We start from the raw sequence: 18449 nt of genomic DNA, 5'->3' as shown, positions 1-18449 counted from the left end.
TTGTAAGAGGCACTGTTACTCTTCAAATACAGGGCCATTAATTAACAGGAGAAGAAAGCGGGTGGGGGCAGGTGGCTATCCACAATGAAACACTACTAGTAAGAGGTGTAGTCCCTCTATCTTGTCCCTTATCTTGTGGAAGATAAAAGACACTGGAAAGAAAAACATCGTATTGGAGGCCCAGAAGGTGCTTAGTTTGGCACTACTGTAAACCTTTCTCCCAGGGGCCCTGCAGCCTTTCCAGTCACGCGACTTAAAGAGCGTTAAAGGGACTTCACTAAGGCCGGCCCTGCGCGGCGCACCCCACCCTTCCTGGTGGAGTAAGTTGTGTCAATAACAAGTTTCTCAGGGGTGCACACGTGAGAAGGCCGGGGTCCTCTGCTGGGGTGGCGCTACTGGGGAACAGCCATAAGCCCCGGTTCCTGGCTTTCTGGACTGCAGCCCCGGCTCCCGGCTAGGCGTGTGGCTACCATGCACCGCGGATGCCAGGCTGGGCGAGGGCATCCGGGCGGCCGCATGGCGCTGGCTCCGGGAGGTGGCAGCTGCGCTTTGTGTGCAGCGGGAGGGTGAGTCACCAGGTCCCGCGGTCCGTCCCAAGGCCGGGTGGACTCTCGGGCCGGGTGGCGGAGCGATCCGGCTAAGGGCGGCTCGGAGGCGGCGCTGCGCGTCCCCGGCTCCCGCCTGCGCAGCCGGCGCAGCCCGCGCGCTCCGCTCCTCCTCCGCGCGCGAACTTAGTCAGCGGTTCGCGCCGCCGCGCGCCCATTGGCCGGCCGCGCGCGCCGCGTCACAATGGAGCGGCTCCGGGGCGGCGAGCCCGGCAGCGCCGGGGCTTCCCGCTGAGCTGCAGCCGCCAGAGTGCGGGCGCCCGCCGCTCGGGTCGCCCCGGCCGGCCGGGCTGCGCGGGCCCCCGAAGCTCCTGCGCAAAGGTAGGCGGGGACGGCGGGGACGGCGGGGACGGCGGGGACGGCGGGGGAAGGGGGCACGCGACAGCAGGTGGGGGGCGGCAGGGCAGGTGCGGGTACCTGGTGGCGCCTCACCTGGGTCTCCCACTGCGGGCAGGTGGCACAGTCACCGGCTAAGCGGCGGCTGCGCGGCTCCCACGCCCCCGGGGGGAGGGAGGGCGCGGTCCCCTACCGGCACCTCTCCTGTATGTTGGGGTCATCCGAGGCGAGAGGAGTGGGCGGCCGCGCCCGGGCGGTGTCTTTGCTGTCCCCACGGCTGAGCGCGCACCTGTGTGTGTCCCCCCAGCCCCCCATCGCCCACCTCCACTGCAGGGAAAGGCCCCTCCCTCTCCATCGGAGTCTCCCCGTAGGTGAGGGCAGCTCGCTCAAAGGGGGTCCACATCAGGTCCTCGCCGTTTGCCCCCTGCCCTGGCGCCTCCTGGCGCCAGACATTTTATGCTCTTGGGTATTTACTGGCCAACAGCTGTGATTTTAGCGTTTGAGCTGAAGGGGTCAACTGATCTCCATTTAAAGACTCGGTGGTTCCTCCTCCTAGTCTGCAGGTGCTGACAGGTCAGAAGGGAAGAGGCTCAGTAATCCGTGTCCTCGACTGACTTCTCAAAGTCCGTAGGTTGCCTGTAGTCATGTGAAAGACTTTGATGTGTGGTTAGAAAAACTACCACTGGGACCCCTTTGCTCCCCCACCCCAGAGAACAAACCGAAATTTAAAAGTCAGTACCAGCGTGTGGGCTTCTTAAATATATTCTGCCTTGTCTGAAAACTTAACAGAAACAAACAAACAAACAAACCAAAAAACAAAACCTGCTATATAAAGATAAGAGAGAAGGTTTAAAATATCGTAAATGTGAAACCAATTTAGATAATTTGTTCAGTGTCTATTAAGAAATTAGAGACTGAGAGTGTAGCCCTGAGGGGCTTGGCAGAGGCAAGGCTGGGGGTTCAGTGCCCCTCCCCCCCAAGTATTACTACTGTTGTATATGACAATGGTAATGGTAACAGTAACTGTGTGACTTTCCAGGACAGCTTTTTTTTTTTTTTTTTTGTCTAAATGTAGAGCTGAAGCATGTATGGGAAAATGTATGTTAGAGTGTCAGAACACTCAACGTGCACAAATCCCGATTCCTAAGAAGGCACCGTGCTCTGAGCTTTGAGTGCCAAAGTCACTTTCTGTTGCCCCGAGCCATCCTAGTAATCATGTCTGCTCTTGACAAGAATAAGAAACTACAGTTGATCCCCCAGGTAATGGGGCCTGAGAGGTTTCAAACCTTAAGCCCTAACATGTCTGGTGCTGCTCTGAGCTAAAAACGGGGCTTGTCAGTGAGCACACCTTGAGTCATGTGATTTTCTTAGGCCTGGTTGAGGGAAATGTAATCTTCTAGTTAGAATTTGGTTGACTTCTTTGAAACTCCTGTATTCTCTGATCAGGAGGTTGTCACAACATGCACTCAGGTACACAGGTTCACATTGTGAGTGACTGTATTTGACATGTTGAGATTTGTCTTTAGGCCAGTTGGCCGTCCCCACCACTGGTCCCCACTGCTGTTGTAATTTTCAGAATCCTCAGGATGAAAACAGTAACTTGAATTAAGACATAGCTCTAAACAGTAATATTTGGAAAGGACACCAGGTGACCAGAAGTGTCTTTAGATGACCATGTGGGCATTTCCTCTCAGTGACCTATCATTTGTCTTTTTGCTCTCTCTTCTGAGTTTGAAAGGGGGAAAGGTTTTAAAACTTAAGATTCACTCTTCAAACACTTTCACCTTGTGAATTTTTTTTGAAATTTTCATGTTTGTGCTTACGTTCATTTTTAACTGCCCATGCAAGATCTGATGTCTGATCTTTTGTTTAGGGTCTCTCAAGTTGAGATTCCATTTTCTTTTTACTTCTCTCTCCCAGCATCCTTCTGTTGCCCTTGGGTGTGATCCCGCTGGGTTTCTCCACATTGGTGGATGGGTGCTTGGCTTGTCATATAACATGCTCCACTCTGCCCCGTGAGTCCCAGAGCACCAGTATACCAGCAGGCAGCTTGGCTCTGTGACTACCTGGAAGGAGCCCAGAAGCCCCGTGCTGTGTAGATTTCCCTAATGCAGTTGTGCTACCCCTATCCGTGAATCGCATCTGTCTTCATATTTGCTGCCTTCTTGCTGTTGCCTACTTTCTGTCTGTTTCAACTGTATTTTCTTTAAAAAAAAAAATGTATTATTATTGTTCATGTGTGGCATGCTACAGCACCACACATACAGAGGCCAGAAGGACCTCTACCTGTGTGTGAGTTCCAGGGCTGGAACTCTGCTGTTTCTGTTTTCCCTCAACTGTGTTATCTATGCTCCCCTCACACCTTCATTGATTTAGTTCTCTCTGCAAAACAGTTTCTTTAGCAGACGTAATAACCTGTTTTTCTCCTGGATCATTAGCACTGATCCTCAAAGCGACCGGACTCAGTCCACTGTCCCTCCACACTCCTGTCACTGCTATTCATTTAGAAATTGAGCAACAAGATACAGTAAACTCCCTCTCCTGTGATTTCACTTTCCTTTGACTTCTACCCAGTTGCAACACCATTTAAATTTACTCCTGCAGAGCTGTTGTGAAAGAGTGAAGGGACTAAAATGGGTGCCTGGCTTCAACCTTGACTTTTTCTCTTTGCTTGCTGACCTTCATGCTGCCTTTGATAAGGGTCACGTGATTCTCCTTGTCCCTTTCCAGACTCTGTATTTGAACTGCATCTATTGCTTCTTTGAATCCTGACCACTCTGTTGTGTTCTTTCCTCTCCATGTGCCTGGCATTTCCACAGTGCCTCTCCGCTGTGCCTTAGGCATGGGAGCTTCTCGAGCACCTCTGTTTTCCTTGTTTCCAGTGGACATCTGAGATTTTGCTTTTGTCTCTGGTGAAGACTGAATTCTTTGTGTTAGGAGTCATTGCTCTTTATTCTGGGGTGTAGAATTAAGAGCGCATCTGAACCTTCCTTATTTTCTCTCTTCAAGACTTTCTGCAGTCTCTTGAAACATTCCCCCATCACACACAAGATCTCTTCCAAATTACCCATCAAAGTTCTTCAGCCTTTGCCCAAGAGCATGTACCTTACATGCTGACAGACTTGGACATGAACTTTGCTGTCACTTTGGATAAGTTTCTCGGTTAGTTAAGATTAGCTCCTAGTCAAAACAATGACCTAAATAAAGTGACAGTTGTTTTCCTTTCACATTTAAGTAAAAGAGTTTGTGGTGGTTGGAATACACACACACACACACACACACACACACACACACACAGAGAGAGAGAGAGACAGCCATGGGAGTTGCACTATTAGGAGTCAGGAGGTGTGGTCTTGTTAGAGTGCGTGTGACCTTGTTAGAATGGGTGAGGCTTTGTTGGGAAAGTATGTCACTAGGGGATGGACTTGAGGTCTTAAATGTTCAACCCAGGTCTTGTGTTACATTCACTTCCTGCTGCCTGCCTAACTGGATCTAGAACTCTCAGTCACCTCCCAGCTCCAGGTCAGCCTGGATACTGCCATGCTTCCTGCTGTGATGATAATGGGCTAAATCTCTTGACACTTTAAGTCAGCCCCAATCAAGTGTTTTCCTTTATAAGAGTTTCCGTGGTCATAGTGTCTCTTCACAGCAATAGAAACCCTGACTAAGACAGAGTTAGCAGACAGCTAGGCATGATGGAAATACTTGTAATCCCTGTATTTGAAACACTAGCACAGAGGACTGCTGCAAATTTGAGACAGCCTGGGCTATATAATAAGACCTTGTCTCATCCCTGCCCCTACCCCCAAAGTTATGGTTGGTCAAGCCGGAAGTATTATGTATGGTTCTATAATCTGAGAAAACTGGTCCTATTTATTGGCTCTGTCATACAATGTGAGCCTTACATAATGTGTAGCTCTACCATACATAATAGGAGGCTCCAACTTCATGGTCCAAGGTGAAGCTCTGGTCACCACAGCTTGCTTCAGGTGGCAAAAAGAAAGGTTGGAAGAGGAGGGGACGGCATCAGCTTGCAGTCTCATGAGAAATTTTGTTGGGAGCTTTCAAATACTTACTACATCTCATTGCCTAGAACATAGTGCCCATCATCACTGCTTCCAACCATAGTCAGTCCCAGGCAGAGTGCAGGGTGGATCCATGCTTAGGAAGTAATGGGGATAGCAAGGATCTGAGCACGGACACCATAATCATCGAACGTCTCGCGCGTGTGCCCGTGTGCCCGTGCGTGGGTGCGTGCGTGTGTGTGTGTGTGTGTGTGTGTGTGTGTGTGTGTGACAACAGCTTCTGAACAGCAGTTTTCTTCTTTCATATTTCATATTGTTTAGAGGCAGTCTCATGCTCTTTCTGCTGCTGCCCAGGCCTGTGCTCTGGTCTTCACCTCCAGTCTTGCAGCAGGAGAGCTGGGGCAGGGAACACAGAGGCAGGGTGACTGTCGGGGGATCTAACTCGGGTTACCAGGATTGTTCGGCAAAGGCTTAACCACTGTCACCCTGCCTGTCTTCCTGATTCTTAATAAGAGATTCTTAGGGATCTTAGAAAAAAAATTTTAAAGATATCATCTCACTGTGTAACCCTGATTGGCTTGAAACTTACTCCGTAAACTAGGCCAGTCTCCAATTCACAGAGATAGGCCTGCCTCTGCTTCCCAAGACCTGGGATAAAAGGCATGTGCCACCACCATCCCTGGCCTGACATGGTTTAATATATACTTTAAACCTCCAAAGTTCTGTAAACATTATAAAGCCTGCTGGGTATGGTACCACATGCCTCTAATCCCAGCATTCTACATTAGACGTATCTGAGTTCCAGGCCTGGCAGGGATCGATGCACAGTCTCCAAACAAACAAACAAACAAAAAAAACCAAACACATTAACATAGTGTGTTTTCAATAATCGCCTTTCTAGCCCTCCATGCTTTCTTTCATGTGAACAAGTCTCAAGACGCCACATTATTGGTTTCAAATCCTATCTTAAGTATTTGAGCATTTATCCCAATTAGTAGTTGTCATACGGTTGGATTATGCCTTGTCACAGTGCGGAGATGAGCGTTTGAGTGCCAGAAACAATGTTTGTTGTTGTTTATCAAGACAGGGTCTCTGTGTATCTCTGGCTATCCTGGAACTCTTTGTAGACCAGGCTAGCCTCGAAATCACAGAGATCTGCCTCTGTCTTCTGAGTACTGGAATTAAAGGTGTACGGTACTACCCCAAGCATAGCAATGTTTTATTTCCTCAGTGACACCATGTATTTCATAGATTAAAAACACAGTATAGATTAAATGCTGGCTCATAAAATCAAGGGGACCTGACAGGAGTTCTGAATGCCACTCACTGAGTGTACACAGCCACTCACTCACTGGGAGTACACAGCCTTCACTCATTGGATGTATACCTGCAAACGGAGGTAGTAACATGGAGAATGCATAGCAAAGGAAGTGGTAACCTTCCCACTTTAATGTGGCCTTGCCTTTTCCATGAACCCTTCCTACAATGACCCATTTTAATCTATTTTAAACGTATTTTATACTGGTCATTGTTGTGGGTATCCAGGTAGGTCCCCTTAACTTCTAAATCAAACCTAACAAAATTTTCTCCAAATTCAGTTTATAACCCAAAGAACAACAAAATCATTCTGTATCTTTTGATCAAAAAAGCAGCCAAGCCTTTCTGTTCCTTCCCTTTGAAGTGAATAAGTTTTGGCTGATCAGTAATGAATCAGGGATGTTGCTAAACCTTTCCAGCCTCCATAAAGGTTCATGGTATTTTTGGCAACTATTAATCACTTACTTCATGCCAGTACTGTGCCAGGTCCTAGGGAAGCAACAGTAAGCAAAACCCAGTCTGGTGTTGGTGTTCACTGAGGTTGGGTTATTGAAGTCAGACAAGCGGCTGCTGAGAGCAAGTAAAATTTCCATGGTGATCGTTGCTGGGAAGGAGGCAGAAGAGGTCCATGAATGCACAGGCAGATGTGCTGCAGTTAGACTGAATGGTGACGGTGACGTTAGTGGCAAAGGGTGATGCGAAAGCTGCAGTAAGTAAAGGGGGACACAGAGTGGCTTCAAAGTAGCTCAGCTGTGAGCAGCTTAGGTATGGTCCTGTGGCTGCCCAGTACCGTCCATCGAAGGCTTTGCATACTGTTTGGAGCTGTCGTTCAAATAAGTATCTGTAGAGATGGAGACGTAGCTGAGTGATGATAGGGAACATAACTCTCAGGTACACACTCCTCGACCCTCTCCTTCACACTCAGAATGTAAAACAAATGCATATAATATGCAACTTCACTGTGTGCTTCTAGAAAGGGGGCCACAAAGCTCAGGAATTGTTCAAATATTTTTATTGCTTATCTGTGTTGCACTAACAAACTCTAAATAAATGTAGGGGTTTTTGTTTTGTTGTTGTTGTTGTTGTTGTTGTGTTTTGTTTTTGATGCACCAAGCAGATGCATCTGAAAACTCGCCTTAAACCATCCACTCCTAAAAAGACTGCAGTCAGGTGGCTGACAGGTCCCTGCAGGGCTCCTGACACAGTGGGAGACACATGGGAAGAGGACGTCTTCAAAGCCAGTTGCAAAGACTGGAAAGAATATATTTTTTCACATGTTTGTTCCCTTTTTGACTCTGCTGAAGGAAGACAAGAACAGTAAACTGAGACCTTCTCAGAGAGTCAGCTGGTCTGCATATCCTTAGCATAGAATTTAAAGGATATGGACCATTCTGAGATCTTTTGTAGAAGAGTCAGCTCCTGCAGCTGCACCGAACATGACCAGAGAGTGGGAAGCATGCAGTATTACAGGCTTGGCTGGACTCCTCTGCCTTTGATGGCGTATCTCAGGGCCAGGGGGCCATCCCAATGTCCAGTCCCTCTGTGTAGGCAGAAAGCAAGCTTGGCAGGGGTGGCATTGGCAGGGAATGTTTTTTGTCCTTGTCCTGTCTAGCAGAGCCAAGAAAGGAATGGACAGGGAAAAGCTGTTCCTCCTGAGTGTTAGTCACCAGCTTGCAGGAAACCTTCCTCGGTGTGTCTCCCACCACAGTGGGAGCATGTCAGAGACTGGACTGCTGCTTAATATTTTGTTTTTAGGAATGGATGCATCTAAGGTGATTTCTATGAATCTGGATTTCTGAAGTCCATCTCTCTAGGAGTAATTGGATGAGTTTGTTCCTGGCCCAGTTTCAGCACTGAGACTCTGTCCTCAGGCGAGCCGCTACTTGTCTCCTAGCTGTGTTTGTGAATCATGCATGATGCAGTTTCTCAAGGCACCAGATTTCAGGGAGTGTGAGGGAGTATGCATGTGTGTGAGAGGGTGTGTATGAGAGTGTGAATGTGTGAGAGGAGTGTGCATCTGAGTGTGTGTGAGTGTATGTGTGTGTATATATGAGTGTATGTTTGAGAGTATGTATACTGGGCCAGAAGGTTGAAGATCGGATGCTCCAACGTTCTGTAGTATAGGGACTGTCCAGGTGTTCAGCGGTCTCTATAAATTGGCTATGTTTTAGAAGCTATGCTTTGTGCTTCCCATAATTTCAGTTAACTCAGTCATTCTGGATTTCTGATGGAGTTGAAAACTTATAGTCTCATAGCCAATCCTTGCTATTTACTTTGAGAGAAAATATTTGAGAGGATGGTTTTCAGCTGACATTCATTCTAAAGTCAAGGAAAAAAAAAAAAAAAGCCAGCTTCAGAACTAAGTCTTTTATTTAAGAGAGATGACAGAGGTTCTGCTTAGTCAACAAAATGATGGACTGGGTATTAGGTCTATCTTGCACCTTACTGACATAAACTGGTATAGTTATGCTCTAACTGTATTTTGAGAGAAAAGTTTTATTTTAACAGGAAGGGTGATATGTAGGAGGAGCTACGGTGGGAGGAGTAAGGAGAGGAGGAGTAAAGAGAGGAGGAGGAGAAAGAGAGGAGGAGCTAGGTGATGAGAGAGAAAGAGAGAGGGGGCCAGACATGGAGGCAGATGTTCACATGTCTCCGCCAGTCAAAGATAGTTGATATATCTAGGTTGGGTATTAGGTTACACTTCTGATTGATATTGAGCATTACCAAATTTATAAAGCCATTGGTTAACATTAAAAAAATTGTATAAAAGCAAAAAGGAGAAGGGGGTATGGGATAGGGGTTTTCTAGGGAGGGGAAATGGGAAAAGGGGATGGCATCTGAAATGTAAATAAAATATCCAATAAAAATAAATAAATAAATAAATAAATAAACTTTAAATGTAAAAAAAGAGTATGTATACATGAAAGTGTGTATTTATGTGTGAATGTGTATGTGTGAGAAAGTGTGAGTGTATGTGAGTGTGTATGTGAGTATATGTGTGTGTTTGTGTGTATGAGTATGTGTGTGTGTGACTATGTGAGTGTGTGAGTATGAGTGTGTATGTGTGTGTGAATGTGTATGTGTGTTACTTAGGTTCCTAGGATTACCCCCCACCCCCAGGCAATTTGTGCTGTGCTTGCGCTATCTCCAGGAGCCAGAAGTCTCTGTCACCTTTCCCCACATAACCTTGTGACTGGGCTCTTTGCTTTGGGTTTCTCCTGGTACTGGGAATTCCTATTAGGGCCACTCAGAGCCCATCGCTGTAGAAGATGCCACTCCTCCCTGATGAATGTACCTGAGGTCTTCTCCTCAGTTGTGACCTTTGCCCTTCCCTGGTCACCTTAGGTGAGGCATCCAGGCCTTGCTCTCCCATTCCCCACTGGGCCTGGTTTATCTTGGTTTATGATGTTTGTATTCTGTCCCCCTTACCAACACCAGGGCGTGAGTTCTGTGAAAGCAGACTTTGCCTCTACTCTTGATTGGCTCTTAAGCATGCCAGTAGCGAGCTTCCCAGAACTGCCATGTGAAATAGCGGACAAATAATTTGACCCTGTTGGTCATTAAATTGGCCTGTGATGGCTGCTTCACAGAAAAAGCAGGGCCTGGGGTTGCTGTGCTAATGATTCTTCTTTTCCCTCACAAAATGTGCTTACTTTTAGATCCCCTCACCTTTTTTTTTCCCAAAATAGCCCAGCGTTTACCCGTTTCCTCTAGCCAGTGACCCCTAGGACTGAGTCTGTTCTCCCCTCTCTGCTCCTGCTTATGTTGTTGGCAGCTGGTATAGTTGATGCGGAGACCGCATCCTTCACCCCTCCCTCTGCATCCTTCCTCTGCACAGCTTCTTAGCTGTGTGAGTCTGTGCGGAGCATCAGTGGCTATCTTCTCCCTGATATCACTGAGTTTGTAATTGTGACCTTTTCTCCCGGATCCACCGTTGAGGAGGCCAATTGCTTATGTACACACTGCAGGGATCTTCCTGAGAGACAAATCTCACCATATCGGGGTGGCGTGGGTGCAAACGCCCAGGTGTGCAGAATCCTGATGTCTCCAGTTGTCTGGTCTTAGCGGCTGTTCAGCACCACCTGCTACCATTCAGTGGCTTCTGTATCCCCGGTGGTTTCACCATGGACACGGTGTGCACATTGATGCCTGTCTTAAGTTGTCTATAATGCAGGGGAGTGGGGTGGGGACAAGATAGCTGCCCTCTATGGCAATGTTTCCTCCTGCTACCTGGGTGCTCCTGATAAACTGGCACTCATCTTTCAAGCCTGGTTCTTCTGAAGACTTTGGCTGGCATCTTTCTTCCATCCCCATGCTCCTCCCCCTCCTCCATGCTACCTCTGAGAACAGCTTTGCCTCCTCTCTGGTATTCCTGGGAGATGACAGGTGTCTATTACTCATCTTTTGAGCTTCTCGGACCCTGACACACCGCAGACAGTCAACAAACATATGCAGGAAAGAACCAGGGAAGGACTTCAGTCCACACACCGTGATCCCAGAGATAGATTTTACTGACTTTTGACTGGTGTTTTGGAAGAAATCTCTTTAAAGATTAAGTTATAAGACACGCTATGAATGCTGTTACTATCCCAGTTAGGTTTCTGTTGCTGTGATAAAACACTGATCAAAAGCAGCTTAGGGGAGAGAAGGGTTTGTCTGGGTTACTGCGACAGCTGTTCATTGACAGAAGCCAAGGCAGGAACTCCAGGTAGGAACCTGGAGGCCGGAACCGATGCAGAGGCCATGGAGGGTACTGCTTCTTGCTTGCCTCCCTGTGGCTTGTTCCCCATGGCTTGCTCAGCCTGCTTTCTTATACAACCCTAGGGGTGGCTCCTCCCACAGTGGACTGGACCCTCCCACATCAATTGTTAATCAAGAAAATGTCCCTCAGATTTGCCCATAGTCCAGTGTGATGGTGATAGTTCCTCACGGTCCAGTCTGATGGTGGTAATGCTTCAGGTGAGAGCTTCCCCTCTTCTCTGGCAAAGTTAGTTTGTGTCAAGTCAGTAGAATCAAGCCAGTCTTGCTATCATTTGGAGAGTCAGAGCTCATGACGATTGAACATTAACCCGATTCTAGATTTGGTGGCTTACCATGGACACTGGAGACAGTACTTGTCTGGCATAATCCTGCTTTTTCTCTTTATCTGAAGTAATTTTTTAGGTGGTCCACATAGACCTGTGCCTCAGGTGTTCAGAGCCACTTGTTTAAAGACAGAGGCTAACATTTTTCATGGTTGCTTTATAAGTACAAAGCATGACATTTATCATGATATAAATACTGGTTTGTTTTTTTTTTTTTTTTAAACAATAATTTAAATGCACCCGATTGAAGCTAAATTAAATACCAAAATGGCTTGGTGCCCCATTGCTGCTTATTTAAAAAGTCTTTAAAAAATTTGCTACAGAAGTCAGGAAATTCACATAGTTTTGATAATGAATCTCCTTTTATTTTCTCTGAAGCTCGATCTGAGTGTGACATGCATATATTCTGAAGTCGTGCTCCTCGCCTGCCGCCTGACAGTATAGTGACTCATTTGAGTTTCACCTGGCTTGGGTCAGAAACAGCATAGATCTTAGTGAACACACCTCCTGGGTGTGTCTGTGAGGATATGTTTCTAGATAGGAATTACTGAGGGGTGAGAGGGGGGACCCACCCTGAGTGTGGGTGGGACCTTCCCCTTTTATCAGAGGCCCAGACTGAAGCTCTTGAGAGCCTTCCAGATATCAACCCTGAAGCTGCAATCTCCTGCAGCTATGCCTTCCCGCTTGGAAGGACTTCCGTCCCTGAACAGTGAGTCAGATCCTTCCTCTCCTAGCTTCTCCTCAGGGATCTGGTCACAGCTGTTGTGGAAACAGATCCATGGGGAATATGGGGCTGAGTTAAGTAAGTCCTCAAACCCTGATGGGTTTTTCTTCCAATGTATTGCTGGCTCCTTGTCAACGATGAGTTATCCTTATAAAAGGCCTCAAGGATTGGGAAACTTGACTTAAAAACACAGAACTGTGATGGATAACCTCTGGAGTCGGTGACTCGGGCAACCCCAGTTTTCTCAGGACTATATTTGATTTCTTGTTCATAGGCTTACCGTTTGCTATAGGCCTTTAAAACATCAATTCCTTAACAGACTTGAGCATTTAATATATGAGTCAGGCATCGCACTAGGTACTGGGAATAAGTCCAACGATGAAGCAAACAGAGGAGAAAATGCTTTATATAAGTGCATCCCAAAGCAGTAAAGGTGTGCAATGGGCAAACGCAAGTTGGGAGTTATATAACGGAGGCTATGATGAGGCAGATCAGTGAAGAGCCTGAGCATACTTAGGGCAGGGTGGCTAGGTGGCTAGGGCACTCATCCTGGAGTAGACAATTTGTTCAGAGAGAGGCTGGCCTCAGACTCCCCATGTACTGAAGAATGACTGTGAATCTGACCCTCCTGTCTCCTCGGCCTCTGAGTGCTGGGAGTTGTGTAGTACTGAGGACCGAAGCTGGGCTTTGTGTACAGCAGGCAAGCACCTGACTCTGATGGACACTTCTGAGAAGCCCAGACTTCAAGCCATTGAGTTTGTCTGATGAACTAGATCAAGATCGAGGGACCGCGTGACTGTGTGGAAGAGACATCATAATTTTTCTGTTTTTCACTTTTGAGTATTATGTTCTTGAGAACCTTTCCCAGGCTGTACACATACTGCTATGATGAAATGGTATTCAGCCTTGATCCTTACCGAGAACCGAATGTCCACACTCATGTCTGTATTTTATTCTGCCCTTCATTCTTTCCTAATAAGATGTTAAGGTTGAGAAAAGCAGAGTGAAACATTCCCTAAAGGGAGTATTATGGTCCCTCCTTTAATCCCAGCACTGAGGAGGCATAGGCTGGGCACCTTGGACTACTGGGATTCACTCCCTGGTCTCCAGGGTCTCACTGTACAGCCTTGGCTGTCCCAAAACTCAACTGTGGAGAATAATCTGGCCTTGAATTGGGTTAAAGGTATACACTACCACACCCAGCTTCATCTCCAAGCTTTTCCATGCTATGGTCTGAATGTCTTTGACTCCCAGCCTTTACAGGTAGTAACCCAACAATGAAGAGTAGGCCTCTGGGAAAAGATTGGCTCATGAGGAGTCCTCATGGATACGGTGAGATGAACATCCACACAGAGTGAGACCCAGACGAGTTTGTCTGCCCTTCTACTGTGTAAAGTTAACAGCAAAACACCAGTCTCAGACATTCAGTGTATCAGGGCTCTCTCAAAATATAAAAATCACAAATATGCACACATCCCAGAAAAAAATTGGCAAGAACTCAGGATGCAGGGGAGAGATGGATAGACAGACAGACAGATAGACACAGAAACCGGCAAATGGTTGATAGATAGATTGATAGATAGATATATAGATAGATAGATGCATACATACATACATACATGTATACATACATACATATATACATACATACAGAGACATGATAGATAGATAGATAGATAGATAGATAGATAGATAGATAGATAAGATACATACATACATGCATACATATATACATACAGAGACAGATGATAGATACATACATACATACATACATAGGCAGACAGATGATAGATACATACATAGATAGATGCATGTATACATACATACATACATACATACATACAGAGACAGATGATAGATACATACATACATAGGCAGACAGATGATAGATACATACATAGATAGATGCATGTATACATACATACATACATACATACATACAGAGACAGATGATAGATAGATAGATAGATAGATAGATAGATAGATAGATAGATACCTCAGAGAGCTGGGAATCTTGAGTGTTTCTTCAGTGACTTTGAAAAGACAGTGTTAGGGCTTAGAAGACCTGAAGGTGTAGACAGAAGAGGAGTGGTCAGTGGGAAAAGCCCTGTCCCTCTTACAGCCAACACAGTGACTTCCTTCCTCTCTGTGACACAAAAGTCACCCCCACCCAGGAATTTCCTCTGGGCACATTTTATAGAGGAGCTTGGAAGATAAGTTTGTCACTGTCTAGGGAGTCTCCTCAAGTGGCTTATCTCCTCGGCCACACTTCCTTAGCAGATGGCTCAGCTCTTTCAGCGTTACAAAGTAACGGATAGTTGAAAGTTGCCATTATCCACACAGTTAGATCAGTATATGGTTTCCAAAAGCAGGTAGCAGTTAAAGGTTTTAATTTGCATATTTGATTTTTTTTTTTTTTAGTAAAGTTTAGCTAGCTTTGTAATCTTAGGTGCTTATTAATTCTTTCTCCTATAAGAACTGGCATTTACTGAATCAATCAATCTCTCTCTCTCTCTCTCTGGCCATGGCTGTCCTGGAACTTAGAACTTGCAATATAGACCAGGATGGCTTCAGAGATCTGCCTATCTCTGCCTCCAGAGTGCCACCACACCTGGCCTGTGTTTACTGAATTTTAGAGTTTTCTATTGTTGATTTGATGGAGACAAAGCCTACTTTTCAGACTTGCCCTTTAAGGCATAGAACACTTTGACAGAAGAAACTCTAGCCTTTCTCTCTCAATTAGCCAAAGGCCACTCACTCTCTCCTTCACCTCCACCCCCAGAATTAGGAATTTCTAGCCTACGTTTTGTCGCTATGCCTTGTTGCTATAGTGATGGGCACCGCCACTATATTCGATACTTGTCTTCATGGGTAGCAGACCTGGAGCAGGGCAGTGGAAGAGATGCTGGGGTTATGGGCTAGTACTCTTGTCCTGTCCCTACCCAGGAGTTATGAGGGTGAAGAGTGATGGGGTTGGGGGCGGGTGCATCTAAGAAGAGTTTAGTGCATTTGTTAACTCTGCAGGGGAGAGTACTGTGTGGGTAATGCTTACGAGTCACAGGCTATATGGCTTAATTTTCCATTTTTCAGCCTTATCTTTGCATGGAGATGCCTGCTTAGGATTCCCCCTCTTATAAGGTACTTGCTTTTATTAAATGTTCTTCTGACTTCATAAGAAGCAACCCTGATGACCCCTGAAGTTTTTAAATGTGGTCAATTAATGCATACTTATTCTATGTTTGTCTTAAAAATGATGATGAAATAGTTTCCAGCTCTTGGAAATTTGCTATATCAGGAAGACCCCGAAGCTGTCCACATCTCCCTTTTAACTTACATGCATATTTATTCTTTCTGTAGCACAGCTTTAAGGATCATGTTCCCAGGACGCTCAGAAACTACCCAGACATCGAGCAACCTGACCCAGTTGCTCAATTCTAAACAACTGTTTTAAATTTATCTCTAAGTTGTTTTTAAATTTTACCTTGCTTATTCTTTTTGTGTAGGTAGCATGTACAATAAGACATAATTTAACACTGTGTTTAGATGATAAAGTTAGGGTTCATTCATCATAGACAAAAGCACTTACACGTTTTATCAGCTTGGTTCCAAATGAAGACGAAAGCATGGTGATAAATGACTCTATGTAACCAAAATTAATTACCAGCGACACTGCAGGAAGCAAGAATGTTGGAATGATAGAGTAGTGCAATCACTTCTGCGCCATACTTACACCAAGACCAGCACAGGAACAGCTCAGAGTAAATCAAGGGTTTGTCAAGGGTTCGGAGCTACATAAACAAACTGATATACAGGCCTGCTACTCTGGGGCATGAGAAATTGGATTATTTTTCCCATTCTTGCTCCTTTGCCCATAGGGCTTCTTCCTTTTCACCCAGTGAGCTTGTATTTGACAGTTTATGTTTGGAGCCAATAGCACACTACAATTTTTAATATACTGCACACGGTGTTTCCACTTGGCCAAGCCAGCTTTTCCCCTTTGTAGTTCAAAGGGAAGGTGGACTGGAGTGGATCTGCAATGTGCACACTGACTCTGGCTTGAAGGGAAGGGGGCATGCTGACCCTGGCCCAGGCTCCACCTGAGCTGTGCCTGGAAGCTCCTTTTTAACTCTGTGCCCAGCACACAGCTTTCCAGAGAGTGGTTCAAAGACAAAAAGAAGCAGAAGGTGATACTGGCTTTGTTTAGGCAAGCGGCACTGGCAGCCATGCGGCTGTACTGGAGGTAGAGGGAGATTATCTTGAGAGACCTGGATGTGATGGTGTAAAGAAAGGAACCTAATACCAAAACAGTCTGAGGGGGAAACTTGTAAGAGTGAATGTTCTCTTTTTATCAGAAGGATTCTATGGTGGTTTAAATAGATTTAGCCCCCACAAACTCATGTGTTTAAATGCTTCGCCAAAGGGAAGTGGCACTATTAGGAGGTGTGAACAACACCTACTCGTTGAAGTAGGTGTGGCCCTGTTGAAGTAGGTGTGGTCCTGTTGAAGTAGGTGTGGCCTTGTTGCAAGAAACATGTTACCATGGGCACAGGCTTTGAAGGTCACCTATGCTCAAGCTATGCCCAGTGTGTTACACAGTCTCCTCTAGCCTGGGGATCAAGATGTAGACCTCTCAGCTCTTTCTCCAGCACCATGTCTACCTAGGTGCTGCCATGTTCCCTGCCGTGATGATAATGGACTGAACCTCTGAACGAACCTGTAAGCCAGCCCCAATGAAATATTTTCCTTTGTAAGAGTTGCCTTGGTTGTGCTGTCTCTCCACAGTAATAAAACCTTAACTAAGAATGATCCTATTATAATTACTGGTCAACTATGCCTACAGACACTTATAATGGTTAGTATGACTCGCATGTTTTGTCACCTTACAGAGGTGGAATGGATTAAGTTCTCCACCAGATCCTCATGTTTTATGTAATTCTCCATGTGAGTGTCTTCTAACAGTCAATGAGAAGAGGTCTGAAGGAAATGAAGTTGGTTGTGCAGGGAGAATAAACTCCTTCCCCACAGGTGGGTGTAGTTTTGACCAGGTAGGATGGAGCTCGGACACCAGGACACCATGGGCGAGATTGGTCGAGTTTATGGCCTAGGAGAACAGAGGCTGCATTTGTGAGCAGTTTCCTCTTTCATGAGCCACTCTTCCCTGACACCTTGTGGGTGGAGGTAGATTTCACCGCTTTGATGTTTTCATCAGTGTGGAAGTGGAAACTAGGCCAGCAGAAATTATTTCTGTTTGGACTAATGATGAAGTTGGCATCTTGGATAATGTTAAGGTTGATGACAATAGGGATGCATGAAAGTTCCTTCTTGTGTGCATCTCCTGTACTGTGGGTCTAAAGCAGGTGATTCGGATACTGATTTGAACAAGGGTTAAACTTGGTTTAGTAGGAAGTGCCTGTGATTCCAACCCATGGGAGGTAGGGGCTGAAGGATTATGAGTTTAAGGTTTCATCCTCAGCTAAGTAAGTTCCAGGCCTGTCTGGGCTACATGAGGCCCTGTCTCAAACAAAAACGGGTCGGGAATACAGCTCAGTTTAATGGAGCCCTGGATCTCTCTCAGCTGGTAAGCTGTAGTGTAGTGTGTAGCCAGAACTCTTGGAAATAAAGATAGGAAAAGCAGAAATTCAGTATTGTCTTTAAGCAGGGCTAGGAAGGGCCTGAGATAGGTCCCTGAGTGACGGAGAGATGATGACTGGTAATTTCAGTAACTACTTTCTTGATATTAGTAACCATCTAAGTTTGTGGAATACGGTCATTGGTGATAGTCTTAGAAGAGGGTCAACATCCTAGGAGCCTTAGGTATAGAGCCAGCCACTGTCGTGTACTGGAAAGACAGGATTGAAGAAAGTCATGGGTCTTTAAGACTTGAAGTCAAGATATGAAGACATACCTTGCTTTCATGGCTTCCAGGTTGATTCTTATTTTTTGAACCCATGCCTACCTTTAGGCCAGGTTGTAGAGAGGAGAATCTTCTTTTTGGGCAAGCTTGTGAAGTCTGGGACATGTTCCTCACAATGGCCTTTCTTCAGTAGTTCCCATGACTCTCAGGATTACTGAGCAGTCCCTCTGCCAGCCCCCTCCATCAGGAACGTGTATGTGTGACCAGAATACAATCATTGAGTGACCATTTGCCCTCCACCCTGTCAACAGATTTGGTTCTATGAGGTGGGGGTGGCTCCTCTGTGTTGATGCCTCTGGTGTTGGCATTGTTGGTTTTCCAAAGCCACCCACTAGGCAGGGGCCACTCCCAGTTCACTGAGTGCATGTGCATGTTAGTTCATTCTATCCACTGTTCATTCCATCCACTTCACACGCACCTCCCTCTTTCTGGCAGAGCCCTGGA

The 18449-nt window shown here is 46.0% G+C and overlaps 1 protein-coding gene across 10 annotated transcripts in view; it reads left to right on the top strand.

Moving 5' to 3' along the window:
• Nucleotides 1-737: 737 nt before the first annotated feature.
• Nucleotides 738-18449, top strand: part of Lrrc8b (leucine rich repeat containing 8 VRAC subunit B) — a 66002-nt gene continuing 48290 nt past the window's right edge. For 8 of the 10 annotated variants that reach the window (XM_076937850.1, XM_034508790.2, XM_076937849.1 and 5 more), the window contains exon 1: nucleotides 742-926. The gene's annotated coding sequence lies outside the window, so the exon portion shown is untranslated. Of the gene's footprint in view, nucleotides 927-18449 lie in introns of all 10 variants that reach the window. The other 2 variants (XM_076937852.1, XM_076937851.1) reach the window with 1 other exon arrangement.

The sequence above is a fragment of the Arvicanthis niloticus genome, chromosome 7 (genome assembly GCF_011762505.2).
Source record: "Arvicanthis niloticus isolate mArvNil1 chromosome 7, mArvNil1.pat.X, whole genome shotgun sequence".
Taxonomy (NCBI): domain Eukaryota; kingdom Metazoa; phylum Chordata; class Mammalia; order Rodentia; family Muridae; genus Arvicanthis; species Arvicanthis niloticus.
Note: the sequence above shows the minus strand (reverse complement) of the source record. Positions and strands in the feature narration are given on the sequence as shown.